Source organism: Gracilinanus agilis, chromosome 4 (genome assembly GCF_016433145.1).
Source record: "Gracilinanus agilis isolate LMUSP501 chromosome 4, AgileGrace, whole genome shotgun sequence".
NCBI classification, from domain to species: domain Eukaryota; kingdom Metazoa; phylum Chordata; class Mammalia; order Didelphimorphia; family Didelphidae; genus Gracilinanus; species Gracilinanus agilis.
The window spans coordinates 134,788,983-134,807,648 of NC_058133.1; positions in this window are offsets into that span (position 1 = coordinate 134,788,983).

Here is an 18,666-nt window from a genome sequence, read left to right on the forward strand (position 1 = left end):
CCATCTTGGGATTAGTAACTAAAGCTCAGGCTCCCTTACATAGGTCATAGTTTGTTTGTTTTTTAATATCATATAATTTTAATGGCCAGACATTCCTAGAGAAGTGAAAAAAATGAACTTCCTTCTCTTCTTTACAGAAGTAGAAGAAGATTATGGGTATCAAATCTGTCATACATAATTTTTAAAATTCAATTTTATTTTATTTTCAGTTTGGAATTTTCTCTTCCCCTTCCTTCCCCCCACATTAAGGCAAAAACATGGCAAAATCCATTACAAATTGATAGGCCTGCAAACAAATTCCCACATTAGGAGATGGGAATAGAAATGTATAGGTGTATGTGCACACATGTATGTATGTAATACATACATGCGTGCATTTGTATGTATAAATTTATTATGTGGCAGGCACAGTTTTAGTGCTTTACAAATCTTAAACACCCTGGATAGTAGATTCTATTATCCTCACTTTGAGGTCCAGGAACCTGAGGCAAACAAAAAGTGACTTGCCCCAGGGGCAGGCACAAGTTTATAAGTATCTTGAGGCTGGATTTGCACTCAGGTCATCCTGACTCTAGGTCCAGCACTGTTCCACCTAGCTGCATGAGCTATGAAGGGCGTACACATGTACTCTTTGCCATATGGAAGCCAGAGTGAGGGTTAGGTCAAGTTACTTCTTTCCCCAACCTCCTCTCAAGAAGCAGCTTGAAACAATCCAGACCCATTTCACAGCTGGACAGGAAGAAAGAGCCTTGGGGGTAGATTGCTTCTTTTTCTATTTCCACTGAATCATCAAGTCTTCTGACTCATTCTCTCAAAGTGTAAGCCCTTAAGCCCTAAGTTACTGGTGACTGGAAGCAGTCCCCAACACTCCTATGTGACTGACCTAAACCAGGAATGACAACTCTAAACACCCATCATGGGATCTCTAGGCAGACAGATGTGTACTGGAGCCAGGTCTACCTGGCTTTCAAGAGTCATATGTTAAACTTTCAGTATAAACTCTTATACTTTTAGAAATTGGCAAATATAATAAAGCATGGCTTAACTTATTGTTTTGTTGATTGTCTGGACCTAAGAAAATGATGGAGAAAATATCATAAATGCAGCTTCCATGTCAAAACATATCATGTTCACTTTTTTTGGAGAGCTAGTGTTTAAACATTTACTAGTACACCCCTGTTACAGACCAATTCATGCAATCTTATAATAATACTGCAGGAAAGGAATTTCCCTCCCCATTATGTTGCTTTGTTTGACGTCATCAATCAGTGACCTGGAGTTCTTTTACTATTGAGATGGGCAGGTATAGAGAAACCCTCAGAAAAAGGAAGTTGAAACCAACAAGATGGGAAACTGGTCTCACAGGCAAATTAAGGAACTATGATTGGTTCCTGAGATGTGATGTGGGAGAGTTAGTGGGTGGAGAAAATTGCTTATAAGGCTAGTCCAAGGCACTGCTCTCTCTCTTGCCCACATTGTTATAAGGAAGAAGATTTGAGCATATGAGATGGGTCTGCAGGGAGATGCAGATGCAGGGAAAAGATTCTAGAATGGAGCACTCTTTTGACTGGAGCTTGGAACCTGAAAGAGCCCCTGTTGGTGGTGAGCTTCAATACATCAAATGGCAAATAGGGTAGTAAAGCTAAGCTACTCTTTACATTTTTCCTTCATTTCCCTCTCTTTAATATCACTAACTTTGATATAATAAAGCTACTAACACTACTAGCAGCCTCATAATTTAATTTTAACTTTTACAATACATTAAAAACAGAATTTAAACAGATGAAAACATATGATTTATCACTTGTTTATTTGGGTATCTGATTTGGGGTTTTGGTTTTATAAGATTACTCTATTACAAAAATGAATAATATGGAAATGGGTTTTGAGTGATAATCCATGTATAACTTGGGGGAATTGCTTATTAACTCTGGGAGGGAGGTGGGAAAGGGGAGGAAGACAACAAGAATCATGTAACTTTGGAAAACTTATGTGGAATAAAATAAAGAAAAAATAAAGAAAAAAATCAGAATTTAAGAAGTACAGGAAAATATGTGATCAGTAGTCAAGACAAAGGGTAATAGAGTTTGAGTGTCATAAAGAGTTCAGAAAATTTATTGCACTCAGTATTCTGTGGGTGCATGCATGTTTCCATGTCTGGCAAAGTGAGGCTATCTGTACCTACCTTTATAAAAGCCTACCCTAAATGAGTTGCTACCCTAGCTGCAGTACACTAACTTTAGGGAAATGGACATCTACCTAAGCAACAGTCAGTAGACATTCATGCAGACTGGAAAATGGAGTTCTCCCTATTGAGACAATAATTACCTTACTCAATAGGTATGTGAATTAAAAAAGGATCTCTATTTCACCTCTGACTTCTATAGGAATTTTTTAAAAACCCTTACCTTCTTTCTTAGAACCAACTCTAAGACAGAAGGGCAAGGGCTAAGAAATTAGAGTTAAGTGACTTGCCCAGAATCACACAGCTAGAAAGCCTCTGAGGCTAGATACAAACCCAGGACCTCTTGACTCCAGTCCTGCTGCTCTATCCACTGTGATATCTAGTTGTCTCCCTCCACAGGATTTTAATTCGTAAATCTTGATTATCATTCTTCTGAACCTTTTGAAGCCTGTTCTCCTAGACTCTAAAGTGTCAGGCTATATGCCTGGCTCCCTCTTTAAGAGAGAATAGTTGCTTCTATCCAAAGTTTCCATCATTTCTACCTCAGGACCAATTCCTTGCTGTTAATGAGAATCAGATGTTGGATAGAATTCTCTCAACTTTGTTCTTCTGTGTCTTGGGAATTTGGGCATGCTCCTGGGGCTATTGCAGTGGTTGGGGATATAGCCAATTTTTAGGTCTTGTTCTTGGTGGTTTGAATTATAAAAGGACTGGTCTGCAGGGCAAAGAAGGTTGTCTGACATATTCCTCTCCCAACCTACCACTCTCCTCCCCACCCCACCCCACCCCAATCTCAAAATACCTTCAGAGCATTTCCTTCAGTTCTGGACTTTTGATTGGTAGTTATGTTTTAAATACTTTATATTTCTTATTGTTTATTTACTTATTATATTATTATATAAGAATATTTGTTATATTCTTATTTATTATTGTTGTTGTCTGACCTACCTCTGAGCTCTCCCCAGGCCTATTTCAGGCACCTTTATGGATGTCGGAACAAATTGTTCTCATATACTCATTCTGCCTACGGAAGTCTTCATAAGCTTGGGTTAGATAGCTCTCTAACTCACTGAAGGGCATGAGGCCCTATAGTGATCCTTAACCTAGTTTAGCCTGCCTGTCGAGATGATTCTGCCAGTGGCTATTGCCCATGCTACAGATTCTTGGAGCCACAGGAAAGAGTGGGTGAGAAGTAGACAGACACCAAAGGTGAGTGACCAGCCCTGAAAAGGGCTCAGCAAGCCTTCCTGCCAGAGGTGCCAGTCCTTCCTGAATACCCTATATACCCTTATTTCTTATACTGTCTTTGGGAACTATAATTATAAAAAATTTAAAAAATTATCAATTATTCAATTGGATTTTTATGATTCTCCAAAGTGTAGATTGCACTTTATTTATTTATTTTCAATTTTAATTATTTATTTTTTGGGGCCTAACTTTTTGTCTTAGTAACATCTCTAAGACCTAAAGGCAAAGGTTTAGTCAATTAGGGTTAAGTGACTTGCTTGGGGTCACATAGCTAGAAAGTGTCTGAGGTCAAATTTGAACCCAGGTCCTCCCAACTCCAGGCTTGGTGTTCTATCCATTGTGCTGTCTAGCTGCCCCCTAGATTGCACTTTAAACAAAAATTTTAAAACTTCCAGAACCTAAAAGACTAAGTAAAATTTAAGTTTAGCCCACTTTTGAAGGATGAAATTATCATTATGGCAAATCAAGAAGTTCATAGGACAATAGATCTAGAATGAAAAGGGACTTCAGAAGCCCTTTTTAGTCCAATCATCTCTTTTTTCAAATTAAGAAACTGAGTCCCAGCTAAGTCAAGAGATTTGTTCTAGGTCACGAGGGTTATTCATCCTTCCTTGGAATGAGGACCGATGACATCATCGGGTGATGTCTTGACTTTCAAGAGAGTTGGATTTAATTGAGGCAGGGTTTCACAAAGTCCTCAGCCTCACTCTCTTCCAGGGTCGTTGAAGTCCAGTGGCAAGACCAAAGTCAACAGAATGAGATAAAATCTCAGGCGGTATCCTGGGGTGTAGTGGATGACCTTGGCAAGCATTAGAGGTAGGAATTTTAACCCAGGTCTTGACTCCAGAGCTCACTGGTAGCATCTCTGTTTTTAGCATAAATAGAACTTTAGCAGATGTTTGGATAATTGAAATTCCTGACCCCGCCCCCTCCTCAACTAAATCATTCCTTTGTGCCAAGCTTATGAGCTATTTTATCTCCTCTGTCTATTCGGGTCAGTTGATATAGATCAACATAGTGGAAAGGACAGAGCCTGTAGGACTGAGATTCTCTCACCCAAACCCTTTGGGGTAGGGGTTCTTAATGTACTTTTGGGTCTTATCAATCACCTTGGCAGATTAGTAAAATCTATGACTCCCTTCTCAGAATGTTTTTAAATGCATAAAATAAAAATACATAGGATTAAAAAGGAAACCAATAGCAGTAAAAAATATCAATTTTTAAAAATGTTTATCAACCCCAAGTTTAGAAGCCCTGGCTAAGGGTGCAGTGGAAAGAACTCTGGGCCTGAAGTCAGCAAGACCTGAGTTCAAATCTACCCATAGATACTTGTTAGGTGTGTGAGCCAGGAGAGTGACTTAACCCCTCTCCTCCATAGTTTCTTCATCTGTAAAATAGGGACAATTATAATACTTATCTCAGGGTTGTTGTGAGGATCAAATGAGAGAATATTTTTAAAGTACTTAGCACAGTGCCCAACACATAGTGGGGAAAAGTGTTAGTTATTAATTTTTAAATGTTAGTTATTTATTACTAGGGTCAAATTTCAAAGCAAAATGAGGACTGACCAGTTCTGTACTTGCCCTAGACCTATCCTACTCTCTCCAGTACCCTTCCCTCTGAAATCTGCTCTTTCTAAACTCCACTGATCATTTCCTATCATGCTCAATGAATTTCTTTTTGGCCAAACTAACTGACCCACTCTATTTATTGTTCTTTTTCTCAGTGCACCAATTTGGTTATTTTGACCACAAATGCTAGTTCCAAGTTCATGCTCCTTCTTTCACTATATCTGGCTGCAGAGTCATGACTTCCAGAGAAAGTCAGGAACAGGGCCAGGAACAAGAATGGAAAGAGGCTGGCTTGGGTCCTTCCAAAAAAAAAATAGAAGCTCCAGGAGGAACTTAACAGTGGGAGAAAGCGGATGGACCTTGGGGAGGAATGTTCCATGGGGATTGGGCTATGCTGGTGGTAGTTTCTTCCAGAGCCAGGAGACCCCTCGTGCTGAGGAAAATTCCAGGATGAGCCATCATGGAGGGGGAGCATGATTTTCAAGAAAAGGAACCCTGTGTGACTCCATAGATATGACACATATATGTAGGTACTACTCTCAGGGAATTAGCTCACATATATCTTCTTTCTCAATTAGCCCCTTGTCAATTCAATTCAATTCCACAAACATTTTTTACCCTGGGGCAACTAGGAAGCACAATTGATAGAGTACCAGACTTGGAGTCCAGATGACCTGGTTTCAAATGTGACCTCAGACACTTCCTGGCTGTGTGACCCTAGACAAGTCATCTAACCCTAATGGCCTAATTCTTACTGCTCTGCTATCTTAGAACTGATACTTAGTATCAATTCTGAAAAAGAAGGTAAGAATTTAAAACAAACAAACAACAAAAAAAAAAACAATTCTTGTGGATTTTTGTCCTGGAATAACCCTTTAAGAAAAAGCCACAGCAACCATCTAAATATTTTAAGTTTCACTAAGAATTGTAGTTGTGAGTTTTTTAAGGAGCAGGAGTCTTTTCAACCTTTTCTCTACTTTTCTCTGCTTTTTACTTGTCCCTCACTATTATCCCTCCCAAACAATAAGGTTAGACTTGAAGAAAAAATAGATCACCAAAGGGAAACATGAAGGAGATGTGTGGCAGGGAGTGGGAGCTGTTACCTGAATTATGTTGGTGTGAATTGTTTATAGGTTGTTGGTGGTGGTGGTTATTTCAATCGTATTTGATTCTTTGGGACCCCATTTGGGATTTTCTTGGAAAAGAACTACAGTGGTTTGCAACTTCCTTCTCCAACTCATTTTGCAGATGAGGAAACTAAGATAGTTAAGTGACTTGCCTAGGGTCGCACAGCTAGTAAGTGTCTGAGGCCGGATTTGAATTTGGGAAGATGAGTCTTCCTGACTCCAGTTCTGGTGTCCTATCCACTATGTCTCCTAGCTGCCTCACTTTATGGGTAGATTGTGTGAATAAGTCTCAAGGCTTTTTAGCACTAGCTATTGATGTTATTTCCTTCATCCTGCTCCTATTGAATTCTTGAGTCACTGGTCCACAGTAGCTCAGGGCTCTGAATTTATTTGTTCAGACATATTTGATGTTATTAGTAGGAAATGTTGAATGAGTGTATAAAGACTGTGAGAATTGTAGTACAGATTGTTATTAGGTAGCAGCAAGTGAGTAGAAAATCTAAGTAAGTATCTTCTTGTTCAAGAAAAGTTTTATCTCAGTTTTAAGGCTCCCTTTTTTCCTGGCACATTGTGAATGTTTCTCTCATTCATACAGTTCCATATTGTTCCACCTTCAGGTTCTGTATGATTCCTGCATTCTGACTTTTGGGGCGTCTCTGACATTCTGCCTCATATATGATTACTGTTTTTTTCATCCTCTGAGTCTCCAGACTATTTATAGAATCAAAAGATCTAGAAAACACATTAGAAGGTATTTGGTTTAACCCCCTAACTTCAGAGATGAGGAAAGAGGCCCAGAAAATGTAAATGACTTGCTCTACATCAGACAGGAAGTATTGGAGGTGGGGTTTTGAATGTAGGTCCTCTGACTTTAAAAACAGGGCATTTTTCCCTATATAGCTTATTCCTATACTTTGCCTCCAGTTGCTGTTCTGGCTCTCCCCATCTTGGCTTCTGGTCCTATGTAACAGATTAACCATTGCCTCCCACAATCCCCCAAGTTCCCAGTGGCTCAGCCTGATGCAAAGATCTTCAGGATTATTGGGGATGGATAATAATTGTCTTGTTTTCAGACACCGGGAAGCCCCAGAATGTAGCCTCTGATAACCTGCAAACTTTTCCTTTCCCTTTTCCCATGACATTTCTCATGGTGTGCCAGAAAGCTAATGTTTCTTCTTTCTCAGCTGATGTCCTTCAGTTCCTTCATGGTGGTTTTCCTAGCCTATCCCTAATGTGTTGTGTTTTTTCTTTTTTTAATCTCCATGGAATAACCATTCTCTGATCTACAGTCAACCGTGACAGAATTGGCCTGGAACCATGACATTTAAAGAAATTATGGAATCATAGAATTGTTTATCTGGAAATGGCCTTAGACTATCTAGTCTGTGGTTCCCAAAACTATTTGTAAAGAGAAACTTCTTTTCATTTTTCTGAAGCCTTAGGAATTTGGGAGAGAGAAGTGTAAAGAGGAGAGGCTAGAAAAGGATGGTTGTAAAGAAGGTCCTGAGAAACAGAGAGGAGAGAGCCTCATGGCTGGATCTGCTTTTCTTTCTCCGGGGAGCCCCAGCAAACTGCAGAGAATGAACACGTTATCACAGTCGAGGAGGCAGAACAGTTGGGCTGTGGGAGCAGGAAGCCAGGAGTTGCTGCCAATAGCCCTAACAAGGACATTGACATCAACATCAACACGCTTTGAAACAGGTCTCATGAGAACATCAAAGTTGGATGACTTAAGCTGAGAAGAATATGACTAAAGGAAAAGTAATTTTTCCCAGAGCTTCAAAAATCTCCTGGAATTCATAGTTATTTTAAAAATACAATTTCATTTTAATTGTAAGAAGCTAGAAATGACTTCAGCCAGTGCATTTCCCCCAATCACTTTGTTTCTATAATATATATCCTTACACTTTCATAAATATGTCAATGCAGTCTCTATGGGCTCAATATGCACATATGTATAAATATATATATACATGATCTATCACACAAACATGAATATATACCATACATGTACACACACACATCTACATCTACATCTTCATCTATATCTACACCTATACATACAGACCCAAATACACATCCACATCCATACATCCACATGTTTTTTTTCTTAAGCGAGTTCCCAAGGAGTAGGACCTGTTTCATTTCTTTCTTTGTATATGCAGAATTATATAGTGGGCACTTAATGAATGCTTATTGACTGATTAACTAATGGATCAGGCTCTTTCCTACTCACAAACTGGCCCTAGGCAATAATTAAAAGCAGAAAGACTCAGAACCTTTGGACTGGTATTCCCCAAACTAGTGCCTGTACTGTGGTTCTGGAGATAATCATATTGATAAGAGGTGCGGCCAGGTAAGACCTCTTCACAGCAGAACAACACAGGAGTTCAGGTTCCCTGGTGCTTTTCCTTTTGCATTTTTGTTCCTCTGCTTTTTGTTTATCTTCAGTAAAGTCTTGTGTGCCAGGATGTACTCAAAGCTATCTGAAATCTTGAGCACAAAAATACTACAGAATTTAGGGGATGACTCTGTCACAAGGTCAGCGACAGCCGTGTCCTTGACAATACTCTTGTAAAGGAAGTTATGTGCTTCCTTATTTGCTGAGGAAAGCTTTTTAAAAGTATTATTATTATTATTATTATTATTAAAATAACCCTTGCCTTCTCTCTTAGAATCAGTACTAAGTATTGATTCCAAGGCAGAAGAGCCATAAGGGCTAGACAACTGAGGTTAAGTGACTTCTCAAGGTCATGTAGCTAAGAAATGATTGAGTTCAGATTTGAACCCAGGACCTGCCATCTCCAGGCCCAGCTCTCTATCCGCTGAGCCACCCAGTCTCCCCTCAGGCAAGCTTTTATCAGAAATCATATGACCCTGGCAGTCAAGACCCCTACAAAGAGGGTCTTAGAAATGATAACAACCCCTTAAAAAATCTTCTAGGTAAAGCTTTCAGACCTATCAAGAGGAATGCTGATCTAATTAAGGACTCTTAATCTAAACCAGTTCCTTTATTTGACAGATGAAAAAACTGAAGTCCAAAGAGTTTAACCAAAATTCTATAGTGGCAGAGATAGGACTCTTCCCTTCTAGTCAGTGATACCACACCACTTCTATAATAGATTGTAAGCTCAGGGCAGCTAGTCATTCAATGGATAGAGTGCCAGGGCTTGAGTTGGGAGGACCTGGGTTCAAATATGGCCTTGGACACTTCCTAGCTATGTGACCCTGGGCAAGTAACTTAACCCCATTTGCCTAGCTCTTACTCTTCTGTCTTGGAGTTGTTACTAAAAAAGTAAGGATTTAAAAAAATAAAAAAAGGAATAAATCGTGAATTCCTTGAGGGTAGGGGTTGTCTTTTGCTTCTTTTTGTATCTCTAGCTCATAGCACAGTTCATAGCATAGAGCAGGGGCTTAATAAACGTTTTTTGATTGATTGATTTGTCTAAAACTAATTTGACAGCACTCCTGTAGTAGGACTGGTATTTCTGGATCTCTGCCATACAGCTTGGCTATATAAATAAGCCATGGTGAATTGCTTAATCAAATTTTGTAATTCAGCCATGTTCATATAGAAACAGTTTCTGTATCTGTTATTCTTTAGCCACCTGTTCATTCTCATGGCACTGCTTTCCTTGCAAACCCTCCTTTTCCAAGGTCCTTTCATTCTCAGATCTACATTTTCCTTCTTTAATTATTTTCTGATTTCTTCCTTTTTTTAAAACATGCCCAGTTTTCCCCTAAAAACCTCACTGTGACTCTCAAACCCTACTTACCCCCTTGCTCCTAGAATTTCAAAATTACAAGAAACAGAGAAGAATGATTAAAATAGCAACCTTTAATATGCTAATAATGAGTCTGCCCACTTTTATCACTTTGTCAGTTGTCAAGCCAAGCCTCTGCTTTTCTGACCCCTGGTCTGGCTTGAGCCCTGTCTCCTTCCCCACTTCTTCTTCTTAGATATTTTCTCTTATTCCTCTTGATAACCTTGTGAAGTAGGTGGGGAAGGGTAGGTGAAGGTGGTATTATTATCCCAATTTTATAGATAAGGAAAATGAAGCTGAAGGATGCTAAGTGATTTTCCCAACAAACAGAGCCAGGGCCTTGAACTCTAGTTTTCTAACTCTATTTCTAGGCCTTTTTCTACCAAACAGCCTATCCTATTTGCCAAGGTAAACAGGGCAAAAGTACTCAAGAGCACATCTTGGAATGGATATCCAGGGACAAAAATATAGTGAGCCATGGGGTCAGGATCTATGAGTCTGGGAAACACTGGTCTAGAAAATGAGATCTGTGAGTTCAAATGAAAAGACCCCTGGTAGGGAAAGGCAGAAAATGTTTGTAAGAGGACATAGCCTCTTATATCATTCCACTTCTCTTGTCAGCACCTTATTGAAAAGAAATGAGAAAACTGCCTTATTGGGCTTCATTCCTGGGCTGTTTAGAACCAAGTCATCAGTCACCTCACATTCTTTCAGTGCTCCATGTTTCTTTGCTTTCTCTCTTTTCTTTCTTCTGCAAACACAAATCAGTTACTCAACAGGGGTCATGGCTGAAAATAAACTCCTTGCTTCAGAGAACTAATTTGTGACCTATGACGCCATTGACTGTATTTTTGGGTCTTCAGGGTCAACACAAACACATGCACAAAATAAATAAAACCTCAAGCGTATAAACCACAGGCAAAAGTTTGAAGTATTGCAGTGACTTTGGTTCCCTGGATTTTGTTCCCTGGAGAGCTAGAGAAAGAAAAAAAAATTACTTCTGCACTAACAGATCACCTTTCATTTAAGGATCTTAACTAGCTTTTTAGTCATATAGTAGAAGCCACAAACTTTCCTAGGAGATAGGAGTCAGAACCCTTGTTTTTTAAAGATGAAAATGAAGTGAAGATAAATGTTGGAGTAGTCTAAGTGACCTATAGGTCTTTATATTTAACAGAATGAAGCCTGAAGACCTCAGGTTAAAAGGGTGACATGAAAGCGAGTCCACTCTCCCACAAACTTTCCAGCAAAGTTCTAAAAAACAAACAAACAAAACTTACCAGAAGGAGTGATGATAAAGAAAACTAAGGAGAAACAGCTGTAAGGTCTCTCTATCTAGTCTAGGACTACACAAGAAAAATGCCTGAAGTCTGTAGATGAACTAAGTAAAGATATGCCAGAAGAGGCAGCAGTTGAAGGGCCAGGTAGCTCACTCGAGAGATAAAGCATAGTCTGTTGGAGGCCTCTACCGAAGACACAGCAGGAGTGAAGACACCTGGGCAGCACAAAACCTGGGAGCCTTCAAGAGGTTTGCTATCAGTGCAACTGATGATACTAGATTGTCGTCTGATCAGCGCCACAGCGAGTAGCAGAGAAAATTCTCACCTGGGGACAGGGCAAGGAGAATTGAAAAAGACAAGGCTGAGATCAAAACCCAAGTACAGCCACTAAGAGACTGAGCTAGAGAAACCAGGAATTCCTGAAGAGCGCAGGGCTTTCTTCTAGCCACCAGTTCCAGAAAGGCAGAGGTAGTAGCATCCAGATTATATAGGGTGCAGAACCAAGCAGGGACTGACCACTCCATTGAAGAGTACAGGAGAGAATAGAGTCTAGAGCAAGAATCAAGTCTCAATCCAGAAATTCAGGCTGGAGATAGGGTTATAGAGAAGAAGAAAATGCTGAACATAATAAAACAATATAATATTTGTTGAGAGAAGCCCATGAGAGAGAAAAACCAGAAGAAAATTCAACAAGTCCAAGTGGAGCTTTAGAAAAAAGAATGGTTTGGTCACAAAGATAATAAGGATAGCTAGATAAAATGAAGCAGTGGATTAAAAAAAATGAAATAGGAATTAAAAGAAGAGCTCTGGAGGAAAAATCTGAAGGAGAATAAACAGATTAGGACAGAAGGTGGAAAACATTATCTAAACAGAAGACTGTTGGAAAATAGAATGAAGTCATCAAAATTCAGTAACTCTGTAAGACAACAAGAAATACTAGAACAAAGTCAAGACAGAAAATACAAGCAAATGTAAACAAAGTATCTATTATCAAAAACAGCCAACTTGGAAAAAGATTGAAGAAAGATAGTTAAATTTATCAGACTTCCTGAAAACAATAGCTAAACAGAAATCTTAGATATTATATTTCAAGAAGTCACATACAAAAAATACTGACTAGGATTTATTAGGGCACAGTGAAAATAAAAAGAAAGTACTAATGTCCTCCTCTGAGAAACCCCAAACTGAAAATGGACAGTAATATCATAGCCCAAATCCAAGTAACCTAGCTCTCAGCCAAGCTGGGGGAGGAAGAGAGTTGCTTGAAAGTCCAGCTTTGCATACTGATTCCTATCTTATCCCTGCCAGATATTTTGGCAGTCATGGGATGCTGAGGGATAGATTTTCTGAGGAAATGAATTCAGTGGTCTTGGCCGACAGTACAATAATGGGAAACTAACAATACCAGAACAACACACTCCTCCAACCATCCCTTACATATTGGGTAGGCTAGGAGGTTTTGGTTAACCAAAGATAGAATTCCAGGACTCAAATTACAGAAGCAGTGAGGGTCAGGGGAATTTCTGTTGGCTAGATGAGAAATTTTCTATGACCAGCTCTGCTTTGATTTGTATTGAAAAATTTCACTTGAAACATGAGTAACTTGCTTTCTCTACTTGTGCTAATAAGGAACTCAGGATTTCACAAGGAAAATGTTAGGTTACAAAGATCTTTTCTAGCCATTGGAACTTGGATATGCTCTCCAGAATATATTTTCTGAGTATCATCCTTAGTACAGAGAGAAAATGAATTTTGTTATCATGTCTAATTCTCAAACCTACTTTTCCATCTCTAAACTCTCTACCAACTACCAGCCTCACATTTCCAACTGCCTAATTAGACATCTTGAAATGGATGTCCTATAGATATCTTAAACTCATTATGTCCAAAGCCAAACTCATTCTCTTTTCCCCCAAAATCTCCTCTCTTTCAAATTTCTCTATTATTGTTGAGAGTACCATCAGCCTCCCAGTCCTTTAGGTTCTCAACCTGGGCTCCTCACTTTTTCTTACCTACCATATCCACTCTATTGTGAAGGCTTATTGATTTCACTTTTTTAATATATATATTTTTAATATGTCCTATCCTCTCCCCTGATTCTGCCACTACTCTCATATGAGCTATCATCTCCTCACACCTAGTCTATTGTAATAGCCTACTGGTTGGTTTGCCTGCCACAAGTCTGTCCCCACTCTAATTCATCTTCCATTCAGCTGTCAAAGTGATTTTCCTACAGGGCAGTTCTGACTATATCAACCTCCTATTGGAAAAACTCCAATCATGACCTCTAGAATTGAATATAAACATTTTTTTTAAATTAAATTTTAAAAGACATTCAAAGTCCCTTATAACCTAGCCTCTACCTTTTTAGTCTGCTTAGACCTTACTACCATTCTCCCCCATATACTCTTCTATCCAGTAACACTGGTTTCCTTCATGTTCCTGGAACAAAGCTTTCTATTTCCTGACTCCAGGCTATAACTCATGGCCAGTTTTCACTGACTGTCTCCCATACCTGGTATGTTCTCCTTCTAGACTTCCTTCATGTTCTAAGTAAAATCTTACCTTCCCTAGAAAGTCTTTTCTAATCTTTCTGAATCCTAATGTCTTCCCTCTGTTGATTATTATATTTTCTATTTTTCCTTTGCATGACTTGTTTGCACATATTTGTTTGTATATTGTTTCCTTCATTAGATTGTGACCTCCTCAAGAGCAAGAACTGCCTTTTGCCTTTCTTTGTACCCCCAGAGCTTAGCATGACAATGCCTGGCACATAGAAGGTACTTAATAAATGTTTATTGACTGACTTTTCTCTGTAAATTCCCTATGTTTGGTAAAGGGAAAAGAAAAGCACAGGAGATTCCAACAACTTACATTTAAAGAGATATATTTAGGACTGTTCTGGTAAATATTTAACAATTGGCTCTCCAGAGGAAATAAAAGTATATACAACACACTTTTAAGATGAATCTACAGTATTACCATTTTCTCTGTCACTTTCTTAAATCTAGACAATAAATAAAACAATAAATCAAGCCCTGATTTGTAAATTTACAGATTTCTAAGATGTAAATACTACCCCTCTGAAAATCTGACAATTGGCCAAGGCCAGTCTGAAGTGACTCCAGGATACTATTGGATATTTATTTATCATTCATTTTTTATTCAACATATATATGGGCCTTATATTGTTAGCTACTCCTTGTACAATGTACGCCTTTTACAATGCCTGGCACACAGTAGGTGCTTAATAAATGTATAACTAGATTTTAAGATCCTTGAAGTACTAGATTGCATCTTTTATTTATCTCCCCTAGACCAAGCTGTATGAAGTATAGAATAATGTGCTAATAGAAGTAAACCAATGAATGAAAGAAAAATTAGCCTCATAAAAGGCAGTTTAGCTTTGTCTCTACTACTAATTAGCTTGTGATCGTAGGCAACATATTTCAGTTCTCTGTTCCTCGTTTCCCCCATCTAGGGGGACAAAGGAACTGGTTCCTAGGGTTCCTTTTGGCTCTAAACAAGTCTGTGATTCTAAGAATTGAGTGTAGCCTTGTCATTGAATCCTCAACAAATGTTTCCTGAGTGCCAAACATAGCTCTGACACCCAGTGAAAGAGCTGCCTGGGCCAAATTTCTGGAGTTCCATGACATTGCTCCACCCCTCTGAAGTCTTCCTAGACTGAGGAAGGGGCAAGCCCACAGGCTCAGTATTGCTCTTCCTTTCCCATCTCCTTTTAAAGGTATATGGCCATACCCACCCCACTAACAGCATTCACTAGCTACCTGAAGACAGAGACACTAGGTGATGTCACAGGGAACAGTGAGCTCCATGGGGGCCAGATGATCGCTAAGCATTCCACCGGAGAGAGAAGTTTACAGAGGAGATTTGTGATTTTCTGATGGGCTTAATTATAATAATAAAAATAATATATGGCATTTACCTGGGGCTTTCAAGTCTATGAAGACTTTTCAAGTCTATACTGTCTCATTTGAGCCTCCCAAGAACTCCATGAAGTATACGCTATCAATAGTATTATCCTTGTTTTCCTGATAGAGAAACTAAGCCTCAGAGAGATAAAGCAGTTTTGTCCAGGGGCACATAGCTAGCAAGTCACAGAGGTGGGATTCGAACCAGCTCTTTCTGACATAAAGTCTAACACTCTCCCCATTGTGCTATGCCACTCAATAGAAAATGTATTAATAGCATCAGTGGGAGGCAGCATTGGTTAGAGGAGACTTTACTCAATGTATAATTGCATAAGGACAACATAGTTTGGTTCTTCCACATCCAAGAGGAGAATCAATCAATTAAATAAGCATTTATTATACATCTATTATGTTCTAATCAATTTATAAACATTAACCAAGTCCATACTATGTACCAGATACTATACTTGGTTTGGGGGATACAAAAACAAAAAATAAAATAATCCCAGCTCTCAAGGAATCTTTAGTCCAGGAGATGTGCACATACACTTCTAATTTATATGTATATATGCATATACCCATACACATATACATATTTCTAAATATACACATTCTGAAAACAACACAAGGTGATTTGAGAGGAAGGAATCAGAAGGTGGGAAATCCGGAAGGACCTCATATAAAAGTTTGCACTTGAGCTAATGGAGAAATGGAGGTGAGGAGGGAATACATTCCAGGCCTAAAGGACATCCAGAACTAGATCCACTGGGTCACTTTGAGCAAGTGACTTAGCCATTCTGTATCTCAATCCCTCCCAAAGTAGAAAGAAGAAGATCATACTTGACATCTTGTATATGACTGATGCAATGGTCAGTGTGTTAGGAAGTTGGCAGCATGCCTCAGGACCCTTAATTAAAAGGTCCCAGATGATACTGAATTCTATGACATTATTCTTTCAGGCTTTGTTATGATGTTCATTTAAAGCAAAGCTATATAAAAATCCAAGGGTCTCCTTAAAAAGTGGAATTAAAAAGTCAGAAAATCTGGATGTTATTTCTGGGTATATATAGGGCATGCCATTCGACCTCAGGCAAGTCATTAAACCACTGGTTTTTAACGTTTACCTAGATACAGAATGGGGACAATAATATTCTAGCAGTAATCACCAATTGGCTAATAACTAAAATCCCTTAAGAAATGAAGACTTCCGAATAGAGCATTATTCCCTGGGAGTTTAATATATGATGCTGTGTCAGGCAGTTCTGTACTATTATTAGTACCACACAAGCAATGTTCTTCAATATTTCCAGTTTTTGCCTGCATTATCTCCATCCTAGGGGAACAGAGAAGATTATGAGATAGCAGAGTGTGCCAGCAGGTCTGTCCCATTTCCCCTGAGCTATGACTTTCAAGTCTCATCTCTTTACTTTGTACCTTCAAATACAGAAAAATAACCATTTCCCTGATTTCAATCAAATCCCTGGCAAGGCAATAAAGAAGACTCAGTTTAATCCTGGTCTATTGATGGGGTAGGAATGAGGGTAAGCACTTAAGAAAGGGCTGGGGAAGAGGGAAGCAGCTGTGGCAGGGAATTTCCCCCACTCCCACTTCCCTCACCCACTGCCTTCCCTATAAGTCAAGGAGAGGGTGCAGGAAAAAGAAAGGGCAGGAACAGACCCAAGCAGCTGTTTTCTCCCTGTTCCCAAATGTCTTTCAATGAATCAGGAGAGGACCTTCCTTACTCATTTTCCTTTCTTGACATATGTCTCTGGGAGTGGAGAAGTGGGAGAATTCTTGAGGAGTCTCTGCCAAAAGTTCATATTCCCTTACACACAGTGTCATATCTATGTCTGACTACCCAATCAATCAACAAATATTTATCAAGTGCCTACAGTATGCTGGAGTGCTCTATATCCTGGGAATTAAAAGAAAGAGTCCTTGTCCTCAGGAATTTCACATTCTACCCTAAGAAGATGAATGGTGGAGAGAAAAGCAAGATGATCAGAGTGGAGAATGTCCTTCATCAATAAGTTGACAACAAGGGGGCAGCTGGGTAGCTCAGTGGATTGAGAGTCAGGCCTAGAGACAGGAGGTCCTGGGTTCAAATCTGGTCTCAGACACTTCTTATCTGTGTGACTCTGGGCAAATCACTTAATCCCCATTTCCTAGCCCTTCCTGCTCTTCTTCCTTGGAATTAATACACAGTAAGGGTAAGGGTTTGAAAAATAAGTTAGCAACAAGACTGAGGCTTAGTACATTTCTTTTTCACACTTAATGTATCAAAGCCACCATCCCCTTTTTACAATAAAATTGTGATGTTTCCATCTCACTTTGCATAAAACAATATTCACAAATAATTTAGCATGTTTTATTCATATATAATTAGGGTTATTACAATTTGTCACCTCAAGAATCTTAAACATACAACACAAGTAACATACATATACATTTGTTTATTGGCAAAAGACCTTTAGATTATTTTATAAGAAATGCCATTCTATTTGTACTGGGTTGGCATTGCACCTTAAATAGGTTAACAAAAGAACTACTCGGTATATAAGGTGTCCCAAAAGTATGAGTGCAATTTAAAAGCTTTAAGAACTTAATCTGGATATACTTTAGGCCAGGGGTCCTCAATGTATGGCTCTTTCTGCAGAAGCCATAGAGTCAATTTTTTTTCAGGCACTGTTACAGGAGCAGCACTGTGAGCACTGTACGGCTCTCACGAAATTGCATTTTAAAAAATGTGGCGTTTATGGCTCTCACGGCCAAAAAGGTTGCCGACCCCTGCTTTAGGCTGTATCAAATAATCACTGAGCTCTAGTCACTGTCTGTTGTGGTGAATTAGCAGATTAGTTCCACTTTTCTTTATTTTGATTTGAACTTTGTTTTTATTTAAAAAAAAGCAGATGTACAAAAATATGTTTGTACTTCTATAAAAAAATGTTTATCCTTCTATAAGAAAATTCATGTAGAGTTTGAAAATTTCTTAGCATTTTGGTCATTGCTTTTTATTCTGGTGATCCCACTCTCTTGAGGAAGGTACACCTCACACCTTGGAAAACTGATTCAGATAAATCCTAGGTAGTTGCCTGAGTCAGAAGCTAAGTGGTTTGCCCAGGGACATACAGCTAGTAAGGCAGAGTTTAATTAAAAACCAACAACAACATTTGCCTTTTGTTTTAGAATTAACATTATGTATTGGTTCTAAGGCAGAAGAGGTATAAGGGCTAGGTAACAGGAGTTAAATGACTTGCCCAGGGTCACACAGCTAGGAAAATGTCTGAGGCTACATTTGAACCTGGGACCTCTCATCTCTAGACCTGGCTCTCAACCCACTGAGGCACCTAGCTGCCCCTCTCAGGCAGAATTTGAACCTATGTCTTCCTGAATCTAAGCCCAAAATTATAGCCCATAAGCCATCTCTTCTCTTGTCTCCCTAAAAACACTAGTTTTTAAAAAAACACAACCTCTCTTAATAACATACCGAAACATATCTTGCACCTCATTTTCATCCCCTATAAAGTGAGGAATTGGACTGGATCAGTGTTGGAAAAGT